We start from the raw sequence: 11,880 nt of genomic DNA, 5'->3' as shown, positions 1-11,880 counted from the left end.
ATATATAGAAATGCTATCAAAGATCTGCTAGTATATCTCCCCCATCTAGTAAATGCAAAGAGGCCGCATATAAGGGTGTTATTATAATATTAATATTTAGTTAAAATTACCTTTTGCTAGGAAAATCAAGTGTGTACTAAACCTGCAACACGATTATAAACAAATTGACAGCGGCACTTGTATCGCTGAGTCAAAGGGAGAATGATTCCGAGTGGATGTTTTTGTACAAATGTCTGATGTTTGTCTCTCGCCGGGGATTGCAGGCTTTTATTTTTTTTTGGGAAAAAAATTAAGAAGTATGTCAGTTCTGTGCAATCTTTTGTCGTCCATCTTATATTTCCGGCCGTAATGACAGTGCCCATAGCTAAGTGGACATCGAGTAAATCCGAATTGTTATGCAAGAGCCATAGAATTTCTGAATAAGTGTTATACCAAACTCCATAACCTGATAGCATCATGGCACTTTTTGATGCCTCCTGTACATGCAAAAGGCTCTAGGTTTTTGGGCTTTCATACGGATAAATGTGCAATCAGCCTTGCCTATATTATTATTAGACACGTTCACGATAATTTTTTTTTGTATTTACGTTTAAGAACGAAACGGAAGATAGTCTATAAGTAAACGACGCAATCAACTTTTACAGATTTTTGAAACGGTCTAGGTCACTTAGGTGATGATTTGGCCGCCAGGCAGTACACGCCTAAATATAACTTGTATCCAAGTCAGGCCGACCCTAAACAGCTACAACAGATATATATAAATGTACGTACATAACGCTATTATTCAGTGAAACGAGATTCGGCGAAATAATCGTTAGCAGCAGTTTTTAGGGCAAAGTATCAGAGGAAGGGACATTGTCAGGTCCATTGCGATCCGTATGCACTGAATCTCATCGCAGAGTGAAGGTTTTTTTATTGCGCTGCCGAAGCAACTTCTAGGCCGTGCAATTTTTTTGTGTGCATGTCATAAAATATAAAAAATAGGTTTTTCTGCTCCTTATACTTAAGTGAACATACTCAAGGTGTCCGGAAAGAATATTTATTTGTTGCAAGATCTAGTTAGGGCTTAATATAATTCTGTTTCTTATCCATCTGCGTACAATAGCGTCAAACAGATTAAAAAAATATTAGTTCCATATTTATATTTAGCATATATTTGAATAGAGATTTACATATGGTGCACATACATTATGACACTGCGTTTTATTCCTGTTTTTGTAGGACTACTGCAGATGCTACTGCTACTATTAAAGAATAGTGTAAGTGTGATGTTAAACGTTCTAATATATTACAGTGACAAGCGGTAAACCAACCGGTGGTCGTAGGGGGGTCTCAGGTGTTCGGGACCACCCGTATCAGCGGGCGGTCTAAGATCGGCTCTGTCGAAGGGCGGCTACCAGGCTACTTCAGGCCTAACTGCGGCCCTTACCGCACCGCTCAAGAGTAGTCTTGAAACGGTCGAACCGCTCTCAGGGATCAATCTCACATGGACTGGATGGATCACTCTGGCTAGATCAGGGGTGACTCCAGGTGTGTATCGTCTAATAGGCAGTAATAGAAAACGTATTTGTCACGACTACGCCATCTTGCTTTTAACAATTTTTCTACTTCTATAAATCGACATGTACCGATCCTGTCAAGAGCGAATCTCGGGAGTGAACTACTAGGATGACACCATCCGATAAAATCGTTTTAATGGATCCGAAAAGTTATCGGTCGGTGTGATTCGTTTGATAAACGGTTTTTAGATTTCCAGTCTCTTTTTCGTTAGGAAACATTTCAGTCGCGTAGAGACGATAACTTTGAATCGAGAGATCGCAATATGGCGATTGGCACAAATCTTTTTGCTGTCCTGTGTTCCTGACGTCCTGTTATATTTTTCGTCCAATAGAAATTTTCTACCTTTATGAAGGACTCTGATTTAACTTGAAAACGTCATCTACTGTTAAACATGACATAATTCAAGATTCATATGCAAACTTTGGATAGCGGTAATTACAATGAAAGAATATATATATATCTACATATATATATATATATATATATATATATATATATATATATATATGGTTTCAAGCGGCGCACACTTCCGTGCTTGTGCGGAACTTGTTATATACAAACTTGTACCGGTAAAATAGCGTACAAAAATTACTCATGTACTAGAGGACAATTTTCTAGAGCAAGGAACGAGTAAAATTATATAATAAATAAGATATATATTACCGTGCAAACCATTTGGCGGCACGTTCGATGCGAACCATTTGGTGAGGACATGCAGACCTCTTTGAGAGAGTACCGGCATCTAAGCAAGCAGAAGATGATTTGGCGCAGTGCAGTGCCAAGTACAAACGAATTTCGATAGATATTCTGCCGAAGTGGTCTAACCTGATCTGTTTTGCTTGGTGACCAAATAATGTCAATGGTAACAGTTTAAGTTAGAGTCAACTTTGCACTTTGCAACGAAAGCTTTGCCTCTTAGCGTCGAAGTGGACGAATTGAAGACGGCTGAACAGTAAAGAAATCTTCTACCTCACTGCTCGCTCTCACAACGATAGTGAAAGGCACTTTTGCTATATATATATATATATATATATATATATATATATATATATATATATAATGAAAAAGTGGCTTAGAGAGAGAGAGAGAGAGACGGGAGAGAGAAGCAAGTATGTATTTTAAATTGGTCCTTCATCGGAGTCTGAAATTGACCTAGTTATTATTAGCTTTTTTTTGGCCTTGTGTCAACTCATCAAACCGTAAGATAACTTTACAATAGATTGCCTTTCCACAACTCAAAGTTCACAGGTAGAAGATGAACGAGAGAGTGTTACACAAAAGATAATCCATACAAACAGACAGAAATAACAACAAGAGAAACAACAGATATTTACGCAAACAACAAGCAATCCACTGTATAAACAAAGACGAACGTATCTACGGTTATACCTCATACAATGATGAAAATGCTACCAAATTAGCGACTAAGAGACATAGCAGATTTTGCACGGTGCGAAATCAATTTCAGTTCTATAATATACGAGTACATAATTACAAACACATTATAGATGGGGAGAAGGCGAGATTACTGAAAAAGGTCTATTGCAGTTGGCGATCGTAAAATTTGCTGATTTATCCCTCACGTGAACGTCCGACAGCAAATAGATTTTCCCCGTTGTGACTTTATCTCCACAGCGCGGATATTTCGCGTACTACGGAGACACGCGGGGTTTAATCATGTGCGAAGTTTTAATCACTAAGGATGCCTTGAAAAAAAACGCTAGCATGAATTGTCTCAGCAATAAAGAGCCCGCATAGGAAGTGAAGTGATTATAAATACTAATAATAGTACAAAGGATTATATGAGTAAATACATACAGGGGAAAATCTCTAATTTACTAAGAAAACAGCAAATAAAAATATAGAAAATAGCAAAGATGAAGTAGAAATCTATCTTAAGCAAACGTATATTTATTCACTTATCGACTAAAATTTGAACTATACATATGTACATATCTTCGACGAAAAAGAACTGGCGGCCGACAGGATTTGATGAAAGATCTTTTCCATAGATTAGACAGAAATTAGTATAGACAATTAATTAAAACGTAAAGAATACTGTGGAAACATAGCGTGTTTGTGAAGAAGGGTAAAAAGCGAAATTGCAAATACACACACATATGTGCGTTGAATGGATAGAAATAATGGCTATGGCGACAATGATTATTACAATGATGATGATGATGATGATGATAATGGTGATGATGGTGATGATGATGATTATGATGGTGATGATGATGATGATTATGATGGTGATGATGATGATGATGATTTATGACTATTTTTACAAAATTTGTAAATAAAACTATTGGCGGCAAAAGATGCCAAAAAAAAACCACTGACGCGCAATCAAATGGTCAAATTACGGGTCTTCCTTTGCTTCTCTATTATATAGATTTGCATAGACATGCAACGACTCATTCACTTCAGTTTGCACCCTCGAATTTACTTGTCTGTTGTAAGACGCTTGTAAAATGCAGGAATGACAATAACAATTATCCATGACCGCAGCCGGTCTCAATTTAGCAGGCGTTGTAAAACCTAACCTGACGTGATTCTGCTGTATGTGTTCCTTGTTAACGTACGTCGTCGTCGTCGTCGTCGTCACTTGTCTAATATGTGTAATGGAAATGGGCCAAGTGTTCGCATCAGTCCATCTCTATTTAATCTTATCAAATAACGACGGTTCATTTTACCGCTACACTATAGCGACGGTCTACAAGCGGTTACGAAATCTGCTGTGATAAGCGGTGTCCAAGCAGTTATTTCAATGGCGCACATTAACAATAACCGAACGTCATCGATAAATTTCATTTACGACTATGACAAAAGAGAAAGACTGTCAACTTGTGGCAGTTTAATGGTTTTGAGACGCTGTGAGGCACCAAAGAAATTTTGGCACTAACTCCGAAAAATGGACACGAGGATGGCCACAAGGTTTGCGGTCACCTAATCCTTGCAATTAACATCAATCACACCGCGTCTACAAAACCATATTAAGAACAGTACGTGGTATCGACTCGATAAACTTTGGGACGACTTACCCTATTAACCTATCCTTCACGGCATACGATATTCATAAAAATAACAGTATGAAAAACAACACGATACGACACAGGCAGCCCCACAGTCATATCACGGCAACTACGACACAGCGAAATGCCGACTGCCAGTTCAACGACACCTTTACATTTGCCACTTATAATAATAACCAATAACAATGTGTTTAACGTGAATCAATCTTATACACAAAAATAATATTAAAATGATTGCGTTTGCTATAAAGTTCTCTCTATAAATATCTCATTTGCTTGCAGATAGAACATTGATCGCCAGTCTATCAATTTCTTCTTCTATCTGTCCGTTAATCATTAATTTCATATAACGAACTATTAATAGTGCTGATGTGAGGAGCGGTCAAGCGATACGCCATGTTGCTATGCATTAAAGTCTCAACTGACATTTTATCTATAATATTATACTATAAAAACTCCATAGCGCTATAGTGATAAGGACAACATAGGTAATAGATAAAGCTGGGATATTAATAAATCTGTTAAATTCAGGTTAGAGTAATTGTATGGTGAAGCGAGGTCGATTAGAGGTGATGGTGGATTAACCGTAACGAAACACTTATCCAGCACAGCAAACGGCTATTGCTAGAAAAATTTTCATCATTTATTATTGTAGGGTTGTCACACATAGTAATCGTAAATGTGGCCATGCCCAGTCTAAGGAAGAACGGACCCAGACGCGCTAACTCATCGTTGTCGTTGCGATACTAACAATAACGAAAGAACGACCCCCCTACAACTAAGTAACCGATAAAAAAAACGTTGGCCCTCGTTTGCATATCGTAATTCAACCGTGTGGAAATAACGTGCTGATATCAACAGTATTCGGTTGGCGAATTGCACCTAGAAAATCTCGAGGAAAAATTCGATAGCTACCGAAAAACGTAGTCATCATTTCTAGATTGCTCACATCCCCAGTTTCTGAATCGTTGATTCTACGTGTAGGGTACCTGGTCGACCTTGCTTGCCAGTTAGCAGCTGCCGATATTCGCGCTTGGGGCATCATGTGATACTTTGACTCTAATGTGTTGACCGAATAACCCGATCCGTTCTTTGAAACCATCTGGGATCACTCCAGCTCCCACGTCCCATGTGTCACACTTGCTTTGTTGCTAATCGTGGTATATACACATGGATCGCGTAACTGAAGATGTTAGCCGACAAATAGAAGCTACCTAACATTGCTAGTAAATTTTATGTTGGACGCAAAGATCGAATTTTTGTTTTCAAGACAGTTAATCTTAAAAATGCCTACTTCCCACGTTTTGAATGTATCCTTTCCGCTCTTAAATGTAGGCTTTTTTTTTTTTGTCATAGTGATGTTCTGTAACGGTCAACACTACAGGGTAAACATGTGTCACATCAGTATTACACCCTAGCCTTCAAGCATGTTTATCCGGCTGCGAGCACCAATCTAGCATGAATGAAATCGCGCCCTTTTTTAATGATGGGTCTCGTTAGCGATCACGATCCAAATAGATCTTTTACTTGCTCGCTATTTGTATGGCCACAAATACGTTCTGCCAGCGGAGGTAAGCCCAACAGCTCAATGATCTTTAATTGGCCCATCTCAAAGTATTTGTATCAGAACTTTGCCGATTTTAACCAGCCCAGAGAGTATCGAAAAAACCACCGGAAACAGCATGAACGCCTTCTGTGGCCCGCGCAGCAACTGGCCGATGATCCGCTCTTTTCACCACTACTTAAGATATTGCGAGATACATTTAATAATAATGTCCGCGCTAGCACCCAGTACGGCTGCGTTTCTATTACCCTTTTGCCTTACTCGGTTGGAATGTAATAAGCGTAACTACGGGCGGGCGACGACGGTGGCGGCAGGCCAAAAACTAGCAAAAGAAATCACTGCTACCTACCGAAAACTGATTGAACTACTACTGACCATGTGGCCAATTACTAACCGGTCGTCTGCTATCGTCTGCTGTCTCTTTGTTGTTGTTATTGTTGTCGTCCCGTTCTCTTATATTTCCCTCTTCTTTCTATATCTCGTTTATTCTGTGTTTCGATGTTGTTCTTTTCTTTTCTCCTGTTTCGTTCTTTTCCCTTTCCCTCTTTCGCTGTCTATCTGTCTCTATTTATTTCTGTGTATTTTTCTCACCCAGATGGATGGTTGGATGTAGGCTGTCCAGAACGTTGCAACTGTTGCAGATGTCTCGCCTACAGCAGCAACAACAACAGCATCTCCTACAGCACTCGCAACAACAGCAACTACAAATGATAACTCCTCAACAACTACATAACTACTACTACAACAGCTACTATCACCGTTGTCGTTAACTCGTCGAATGCCACTGTCCGCTGAGTATAACCGCATCAAGCAATCTGTGACAGCCAGTGCTGCCATTACTACTTCTTTACTTCTTCATAAATAAGACAAGCGAACAGCCAACCAATCAGTTCAGTCTTTGTTATCGTCCCGTCTGTCGATGTAAAGGCCAACTATAAGAAGCGTTAAAATAAACACGTCTCATGATAATAAGTCGAAATAATAATAATAATTTAATAATAATAATAATAATAATAATTAATGCATTCGTCACTAACGAAGAAGATCTCGAAATCGTGCGCACGCGCTCATTCTAATTGCTGCTTATGGTCTCAGTTATGAGGGACGAGCCTGCCGACCCACCTTACCCCCAGCATATCACGCACAGCTCTCACTGACTAACAAGCTGTCAACTATAGAAGAGACGTTGTTGTAATAAGCATTTTACAGGAGATTGCCACGTTTGTTGATAAATGGAAACGATCAAGATCAAGTGAAGGCGGCGATGAAACCGAGGAGCCTATGTGGACGATGTGAGCAAGACACGTTGTGGTGATCCGAGGCGTTAAACGCGGAACCGGTGCACAGGCTTCACACGAGGAGACCGACTTTGAAGAACAGCTCCTGAGAGCCGGAACGACACTTGCGTCTTTGTGGATGAATCATTTAGATTCTCTGCTTTAGGCTTTAAACAATACTCGTCACTGGATGTAGGTATGATCGAATCGACTTAGTAATAATAAATTGAATACCGCATATCGCGAGTCCGATAAAGTCATACAAAGAGAACACCAGGTCATCCATACTGGAGTCAATGACGAGCAGTTGAGCACCCTGAAAACGTTGATGTGTGATCTAGTGTTCGTAATAGTAGTATATTCGGTGCCAAGCTTTCATCCTCTTTTTTTTTTCGAAGCTGTACCAATGGGTAAGCATTCGCCCAGTCGAATATAGCGGAAAGAGATGTGTGCTATAGCTTTGCGAATAACGCTTGAACACGTGCAAGTAGATATCTGGCGTGTCCTATCCAATAGCGTAAGTCCTCATGGAGCGAGATACTACACCGTGTTCAATTTACTCGAATCTTTCGTTATCAAATTTGGGTTGACCTAGGCTATTGAAACACAAAACGTTAGTCGAATAACAAAACCGGGTATAAACATGCACCTATTTCACGGACAGCTCACAAAACCGCTAAAACTTCTACCTCGAAAGAACAGTGGCTGCTTTGGACAGGAATGAAGAACACAAGCGCTCACTGTGATTCATACAGTAAACATATAGCGCTTGATTTTGGTACTTGTTCTCAATACCACGTCTGATGGACGTAGCAAGTTGCGCCTCACCTAAACGCATCTATCTATTGGTCATAGTTGAGTAAACACCTCGCTTTACGAACCGTATAAGAACAAAGTCATCGTCGAATATTGGCCGAGTATTTCTAAAAGTGCGATTAGACATTATAGGAGGACAGTCTAGATGGCTGTTGTACATAATGATGGAATCTTTCGTTTCTACGATGACCTGTAGTACAATACTTTTAATACTCGTCTCGCTGTAAGGAGAGGGCTACCGCCCTTGTCGGTGGTTAGCTTTAGACCCTATATTTTGATTTTTCTGTGATTACAATCATCAGCTAGGACCTGAACGTTGTTCACGAAAATCATTTATTAGCACAATATAGCAGCATCATATCTAACAGCCCGGTATACTAGATACAATTGAATTAGTTTAGTTAGTGTTCCATGTGACCCACCATTGAGGCATACGTGTCGTAATAGTACGTTCTCGAGCCGAACTGGCCGTGTGTTGCTATGCCCGAAAGCAGGCCATTCAATATGTACAATATAAGAGTTTAGATCTACGATACACATTCAATATACAAACTCTCGTATACTAGGTACACGAATGACTGCATTTAGATTGACTATCCATTATTATGAGTAAACAGTACTTTGCGAAACAAGACCACATTGCATGCCGTACGGTCTACAAGGGCATCTGTTCAAGGTTGTATCGAATAGGAGATCTGAACTATTTCGGAATTTTTTTCTCCATACTATACACACATATACATCTCCATATACCCGTAAGAAGGGAATGTGGTTTACATTGGGCGAGAAGTGTTTAAATCACTCCTTTGACCGATCATTTGTTCGTATTAGTGAGAAGTTACGAAAACTTGATCAAATGGATGATCAGGTGCAATGAGTTTCTCATTGCCTCTCGACTATGCGAAATGTTTAATCTTAGACAACTTACAACGCGGCAGTGACTACCTAATTTATTCAGCATTCATATACCTAAGTTAAGAGACAAATTGTTCACTGATGGTTTTGTGGTGCCCGCCTAATGTTCGAACGTCTTTAAGACTGAGGTGATTTATATACTATTGTGTATACAGTAATTAGGCATCATAATTGTGTAGCTGAGGTGTGCAAGGACGAGGTACATAAGCACCGAGGACTATATATATATATATATATCACATTAAATAACAGGACGCAAAAAACAATGTTTGAATCAAACAACCATAACCTCGAGATTATTTATGTCGTATGGATCATAGGCGCTGTCAAGGGCACACAGCTCTCTATTATACGTGTTTTGTGTGGTATTAAATACACGATTTCGTTAAAGTGGCAGCTTCATTCATCCTTAGCGTGGTGATGCGTGAGGCACGTATTGTTCTTTAACCGGTTTTCAATGTAAACGGCTGTAGTAAATGCAAAAACCGAGTGCAATCTTATTGACGATGGCAATACTGTTAATAAACACATATTGATATCGTATTCTATTTAAAACAAATTTTGACATAAACGACGCGTATTTTTACCAAGTAACCTATTCTCAGCTGCGCTGACTTTTTTTTGTAGGATTTTTTCTTATATTGTATCTTTAGGCTTCATTTCAGCGATAAATAGGCGCGCTTGTCCACATCATTGCCGTTCACCACACTGCGGTTATTATGAGCCGTGTACAAATAGACAGGTACATAACTACTGGACTGACTTCACTGGAAATAGCGATCATTCATAACTCTGTTCGGTCAGACACATATTCAGTTAGTCAGCATAAGGAGTAGATGGGTTCCTGTAGTTTCTAAAAAAACCAGACCAGGGTACCTCGTCCCACCGCAGTCCAGACGTGGACGAGAGGCTTTCTGTTAATTGAACCCGGTGCATAGAGAGAACTCGGAAAAGAGTCGTGTTGAACTAGCTGAAGTAAGCCACCAGAAGAAAGCAGATAATGCTGCAGTAATAGTTGTCTATCGTGTGACGTTAGAACAAAGCTTAGGTGTGTGTGCATGTGTTTATATGACCATATGGTGTGGCCGGCCCGTAGCCGTTCTGCTTCTTTTTATTAAACCTCCGTACAGGTTTCAATTACTTTTGCAAATTTTGACACAGGCACGCACTCCAAAGAAAAATAGCCACTCATCAAACTGATTGTTCTTGCCAGGTCCGATGCTGCTTTTATGCAAGCAAGCTTAGTAATCGTATACATATCGCACAGAAATTGACAAATCAATTTGCAGTGACGTAATTTGAGGAATGCATTTGCTCAGGATAAGTGCCTCTAGAACACAGGGACAGTAGTAAATACTACTTAAGGGGAAGTTGAATCTCAAACTATTGAAACATTCGATTTTTTCTGGCTAGACAGCTTCTGCACTCTTTTAAAATATATTGATCTATACAAAAAGTTAATTGTGGCCGTAAGTACCATCAACTTCATGGTCAGCTCCAGAAGTTGTTTAGCCTATAAGTCGCGCACATGAACACAGATATGTGCACAGTTTGTTAAAGTTTGAAAGGTCACAATATAGAACAATTGAAGTTTAATCACCTGACAGGTTAGCCGCTATTTCGAAGGAGAACCTTCCCGCATTCTGGCACCTCTGTCCGTCATGCAGGCACTAATATCACTGGACAATCGTCCGTTTCAGAATGGCTGATCAACGCCAAACCGCGGCACTGGTTTAAACAGGCCCCTGATGCCGTAGTTTATTGCCGTTAGTGCCTATATTAATGCCGGGCTGCACTGTTGCTAGCATAGTTATTTTCTGAGTTGGCAGTCAGCTAGGTTATAGACTATTTGGGGACGTTGTAGGTAGACGGTGACACAGCTGTACTAGTGTCTTCTAGATAACACATAGCAATATATAGCGCGATTCCTTAAACTATTTTGATCTTGATACTTCTTGCCGCAACAGCCTTTGCCTAAATTCTGCTAAGAATGGCAGGCTCATTATACAACCATGACCAGGCCATAACCCATTGTCGAAAAGCTTTTTATTTCATTTCAGTCTGAATGTAGCCTATGCGCAATACAGGCTGGGAAATAGCATCACGGGCTCGAGATGAACTGTTCGCTCGGAGCAAGGCTCACTTGTATGCTTATAGTATACAAATTTCTTGTCTATTGGCTATGACTATACAATCATTGACATTTGACTATATATAGCTAAAAGCCATTTAGACTCCAACCTGTCGGCCATTCAGTAGTCAAGTTGGGCTGCTGATTTTGTCGCACGATTTAATCCGTAACAGGCACGTTAATGTTTGATCATGTTGATCAAACAGGTCTCACGTGGAGGCAGGCCATGTTGCGGTTAAACTGTAGTGTACATCATTATCGGACATCACTGTAGTTTGCCTCGAGCAGACTTCGTTTACAAAGCAGAAACAGTCTTGAACAGAAGCTGTTAACTTTTTTCATAAAACAGTTAGGTAAATTATCATCTATATATTGATATTATTATATATAGACGACAAGCCTTGTGCTTCTGCAATAATATTGTGGTGCAACTGTTGATGAAATATATATACATAAATGTGTAATGAGAATATAACTACATTATATATGAAGGAAAATAGAAAAGTTATCGCAATATATAACTATTATTATATCGTATATAAATAAATAATTATATATAAATATTTATCTATATACGAAATA

The 11,880-nt window shown here is 39.4% G+C and overlaps 1 long non-coding RNA gene across 1 annotated transcript; it reads left to right on the top strand.

Annotated features, from left to right (window-relative positions):
- The first annotated feature begins 23 nt into the window (after positions 1 to 23).
- Positions 24 to 9,765, top strand: LOC111273169 (uncharacterized). The gene is made up of 2 exons (XR_002687897.1): positions 24 to 1,530; positions 6,755 to 9,765. It is a non-coding gene; the product is annotated as an uncharacterized LOC111273169 (long non-coding RNA).
- The last annotated feature ends 2,115 nt before the right edge of the window (positions 9,766 to 11,880 follow it).

The sequence above is a fragment of the Varroa jacobsoni genome, unplaced genomic scaffold, assembly GCF_002532875.2.
Source record: "Varroa jacobsoni isolate VJ856 unplaced genomic scaffold, vjacob_1.0 contig05165, whole genome shotgun sequence".
NCBI lineage: Eukaryota > Metazoa > Arthropoda > Arachnida > Mesostigmata > Varroidae > Varroa > Varroa jacobsoni.
The sequence above is the reverse complement of the archived record's forward strand: the minus strand, read 5'-3'. Positions and strand labels throughout refer to the sequence as shown.